Source organism: Pyxicephalus adspersus, chromosome 1, assembly GCF_032062135.1.
Source record: "Pyxicephalus adspersus chromosome 1, UCB_Pads_2.0, whole genome shotgun sequence".
NCBI classification, from domain to species: domain Eukaryota; kingdom Metazoa; phylum Chordata; class Amphibia; order Anura; family Pyxicephalidae; genus Pyxicephalus; species Pyxicephalus adspersus.
The window spans coordinates 116,480,831-116,486,377 of record NC_092858.1 but is presented as its reverse complement, the minus strand read 5'-3'; positions in this window follow the sequence as shown (position 1 = coordinate 116,486,377).

Here is a 5,547-nt window from a genome sequence, read left to right as displayed (position 1 = left end):
ATACATATACACACACACACACACATATACATATACATATATATCTATAAGAAGCAAACAAGAACGTGTGTGTGCTTGTGACTTTTGTGGGAAAATCTAGTCACAAGATTTACCCCCAGGCGGCTCTTCCGATCAGGCATCGGAAGCTTTTATATAGGCGCCTATGTAGAGGAGCTGAACTCAGTTAACTCTTGCCCAACAGAAAAGAAATAGGTCATTTTAAAATATGCTTTTTTCTTAGCGCATATAGATGTTTTAAACATTTGAACAGCACAAATATTTTCTTTTAGGGCTATGTGTGCCATTAGAAAGAATGCTTTTTTAGGGGGACAGTGACTTTTAATGCAAGCTGGCCAGTGTAAAACTGCCGGGGATGCGCGGCTCCAGCAGCGAGCTCATTTCTGTTACTAACTTTCGTTGGAATACGCCAGCGCCTGAAATTTAGTTGATGAATTGAATGAAGGCTTCCGATTTTTGATCGCGAATGCGCGAGCGAGCTTCCGATTTTGCTTGATGAATCAGCCTTATAATATCATTATGTAGGCAATATACAGAAACAAATAACAGATTTGAATATTAACCAAATGTAAACCTGAGGTTTCTTCAAGAGAAGAAAAAAAGGAACTCACTGTTTAAAACTGATGTTACATGCTCAGGTCAAGTGGGGGCACCAAAAACCATCAAGTAAGGACGGAGTAATATTGGTCCCAAACTGACCAAATCGCCTCAGGTTTATCCAGCTGATACTTATTAAGGTAAACCTTTTATAGGAAGTCCTAAAAGATGGGTAGGTGGGTCTCTGTGTATGGAACAGAGAACAAATTAGTAAGGAGATCATCAACCTTTTCCCAAAAAGGAACAATATTCAGGCAAGTCCACAAAATGTGGAATAAGGACGCAACCTCCTTCACACATCTTCAACAAAGATTATCTGCTGTTGGATAAATGGCCCTCAGGTGTTCAGGTGTAAAATACCATTGCATCATTACTTTTGGGGGCCTTATCTCATAATATGTGCCAAAAGTATTCATCTACCCCATACCTCTTCCCATTTCCACATATAAAAGGTGAGTAGCCTCATTCCCTTTATCTATTTCTGCTAGGATCCTGTAGATGTCAGAAATTAAGCCCGGCCCACTTGCAGCGCTCCCTCTAATGGGGTGAGCAATTTAAAGCCCATCCCTCTAGTTATAGTGTGATGTGGCTGGTAGTTCCAACGTTTCCTGTAACTCTGTACACCCAAGGGTAACACTTAACGAGTTTTATGGTGAATGATTTGTCTAAAATGAAATAACCCTTAATTATGCAAAGGTGCTGTTACCTGTAGTCGTAAATTGTCCAGCAAATGGGGCATATACAGAAAAGAAGTCAGTGGGGCTTTGTCTGTGGTGAGACTGAATTTAGATTTACATCCACCCCATTTGCTTTGTAAATTGGGAAGGAGCAAGTAGGGCGCTGTCCAGGAGTGATACTTTGAAATTCCATAGTAGGGAATTAGGGCGTATTGGAGATACCCAACTTTGTTGAAACTCCGTCCACCGATTAGATGGAGTAAGGGTGGCCAAAGATGCCAATTGCCTGAGATGGGTAGCGTAATAATATTTAGGAAAATCAGGCACACCTAAACCCCCTTGGTCTTTTCGGGAGCTGTTTTTAAATTTTATGTGTCTTATATGCTCATATAAAATTTAGTACATCCATTTGAAGGTGTTTAAGAGCATGGAGGGGGAAAGGGACTAGTAAGGTTTCAAATAAGTATAACAATTTAAGAAGTACAGGCATTTTCATTAAGGCAATACATCCATAAAACAAAATTTTTAGCCGTTTCCATTTATGCAGAAGATTACGTATTTCTTGAAATATCTTGATATAATTAGACTTGTACAATGTATGGAAAGATGGAGTAAGAAAAATTCTCAGATATTTCATGCTATCAGTTTTCTGGTCCAATGTACCTTGGGAAAGGTTTAGCTCCAAAGCTTCTGTTTTTAAAGCGTTTATTTTATAGCCTGACAAGGTGCCATAGTCTGTCAGAGTTGCAAGCAAATTTGGAAGTGTGACACATGTGTTGGTGAGTGAAACCTAGATATCATTCGTGTATAGGAAAATTGTTCACTTTCCCTTTAATGTTGACCCCAGTTATATCAGGGTGTTGCCTAATTGTTACCCTAATGCACAGCTCAAATAGCAAAGGGATGGAGGGCAGCCCTGTCTTGTACCATTCTAAATTTTAATAATAGGGGCAAAGCATGGGGATATTTGAGTTCAGCCGTAGTGGCCAAGTATAAGGTCCTTATGGCCTGTAGGAAAAGCCCTCGTAATTTTCTAAGAATTAAAGACAAGCTAAGCATATCAAAGGCCTTCTTAGCATCTAAGTTGAGAAGTAAAACCCCTTGATCTAGTTTATGTCATTAGTTTCTTTGAGCATTTTTTTTTTAAACTTCTCCCCATTCAGTTTCTATTAATTCCGACTTTTTTACATTGGGGAACACCCTCACCCTTAAGCCTATAGGGTTAAGGTCTTTCCCATTGTATTTTTTTATATTCTATATGCCAATGAAAAATGGATTTTCTTTTCAAAATGCTTTTGAACCTGACTTCAATAATAATAATGTCCATTTCTTTCTTTTTGATTAAATTGATTCTCTGAATTATAATCTGATTTAACATCTAAAAGAAGTAGAAAAAAAAAAAAAAAAAACTTATTTTTTTTTTAATTACAATATATATATTTAATTACCTAAGATTACTACTTTTATTAATATTCTATGTTTAAATATATACATTCAACAATACTTTTTACCACATTCTTAGTTTACAGACAATGATTATGGAGTGTTGTATAAAACCTCATACCTCATTCCCCATTAATTGTTCATACTTACAAAACATTTAGGGTGCAGGGATTTTTTTGGTACTTGCTTTACAATAATCTATACCCCTATTTTATAAAATCAATAACAATTTATTCCAAAAATACATAAACACATTCATATTTAACAACATAGTCCAACTTATCCTTTTTAAAAATAAATTCCTTTTTAATAAACTTTTTACATATTCTGATTATCTCCATTCTTGTGACGTTTCACCTTTTGGCTTTATCAGAAGAACAGATTGTAGACATTTTCACCAATTTATTCTAAATAAATATATGTAATTACATAGTTTCAATATACAGCTCATATCCCCACATCCCGCAATATAACTAAAGGCCAAAATACTTACTATTCAGAAATGGCATTCAAAAATGTTTAAACTACACCAATTCCTTTTTTGTGATCAATCATGCATAACAGGATAAAAAAGATCACTATGAGGAACTCAATACGTAAGCAACATTAAGCCTTTAAATGCACCCAATTTTGGTTTTATGGAGGGAAAGAATAAAAGTTTGTATATTCAATACCATTTCTCTGGGGGTAGATATGGTTGTTTTCCATCTGGTTTAAAATCAATATCACCCTTACATAACCTAAAAAGAGATATAGACATATCAAGAAACATTATTTTTTGCACCATCTATCCAATCTGCCCTACTTTTAGATCTCAACCCCATCTCATACAGAACAATATTCATTGTGCTGATTAATAAAATAGCATTTCAAGAACTTTTACTATACAGGATACATATGTAAGCATGTAAACATGTATTTATTATTTCTAAATCGGAAGGTAAGCAGGACTGAAGCCGAACATAGTCACTCCTAGCCCCACAACACATCTTGGGTGCAATTGGATTTTATGGTTCATGGATCCTGGATAGCTATTCTATATGATATAGTGGTAGGGGCCCCCAGAAAAGGAAGGCCAGCCCTGTGTCTGAGCACCACAACATATTTGCAAAGGTATGTGAAGATGTGCAGGTGGCAGACCCAGTGGTGGCAACTCTAGATGTTACTGCTACGCCTAACAGCAGGGATAGCAGCCCATCTAGTAGTGGTGGGGAGGGAAACTCAGGAAAGAAAAGACAATTGGTTGTCATAGGGGATTCTATGATCAGGAGGACAGATTGACTAGTTTGTCGTCCGGATCCCTTCAACCGAATGGTTTGCTGTCTCCCTGGTGCCAGGGTAAGGCATGTGGTGGACCAAGTGGACAAATTACTGGGAGGGGCTGGACAGGTCCCAGCTGTCTAGGTTCATGTTGGAACCAATGACACCATAGATGGAAGATGGAGGATCCTTAAAATCAGTTTAAGGAACTAGGTTTCTAGTTGAAGGAAAGGACCTCCAAGGTTACGTTCTCTGGAATATTGCCTTTGCCATGGGCAACACAGGAAAGGCAGAGGGACCTTAGACAGCTAAACGCATGGTTTAAGTTCTGGTGCAAGAGGGAAATGTTTGGGTTCATACAGCACAGGGCTGACTTTTCATTGTGGTACAACTTGTATGCTAGACATGCTTTTTACCTAAATGAAAGGGGGTCTGCTGTGCTAGGGGAAATATTTAGGGGAATGGTGGAGGGATATTTAAACAATGACAGAGGGGGTGGGACAGTTAAATAATGTGGCAGAAAGGTCAGACAGGGGTCAGCCACTGATGGAGGGTGGATTGGGAATAGTTGGGGGGAGAGTATGGATAAGAGCTTCCCATGTCACAAACAAACATTGGATTGTGCAGTACTAGTTGTAATGAAAGACAAAAGGATTTGGCAGACAATGATGGTAAATTGCAGTTTAAAAAGCCTGTTCACAAATGCTAGAAACAAACAAAACAAATTAGGGGAGTTAGAAACCTTAATGAGTAAAGAGAATTATGACTTAGTTGGCATTGCTGATTCCTGGCTTTGTTCTTCGCATGACTGGGCTGTCAATATTCCTGGGTATACTCTCTTTCATAAGGACAAAGTCAAACAAAAGGGTGGTGGTTTCTGTCTGTATGTGAGAAGTGATCTAAAAGTGAATGTGAAAGAAGAAATTGCGGATGGAACAAGCGATGTGGTTGAGGCATTATGGGTCGAGTTGAATGTGGGGTTGAATAACACACAAATATTGAATGGACGCTGCTATCGGCCCGCCAGTGCTAAGGAAGACATAGAGAACCAATTACTTGCACAGATAGAAAAAGCAGCAAAAAGTGAAGTGTTTTAATCATGGGAGATTTCAACTAAGCTGAGATTGACTGAAGTAATGGCGCTACAGGAACAGCATAAGGGAGGAAATTTGTCAATTTAATACAACATAATTTTTTGGTACAGTTTATAGAAACCCCGAATAGAAATGATACTCTGCTGGACTTAGTTCTATCTAACAATGCAAAGCTTATAACAAATGTGCAAAGAAAATCTGGGTAGCAGTGACGATAATATGATTTCAGTTAATGTAAGCTTTAAACCGGAAGCAAAAACAGGAAAGATAAAAACATTTAATTTTAAGAGAGCAAATTTTCCATTATTAAGGTCTGCTCTCTGTGACTTGGACTGGGAGAGAATATTGTCCTCAAAGAACACATAACAGAAAGGAGAATCTTTCATGTCTGTTCTACAAAAGCACACTGAAAAATATATTCCAATGGGTAATAAGTTTAAGAGGCTAAAATTAAAACA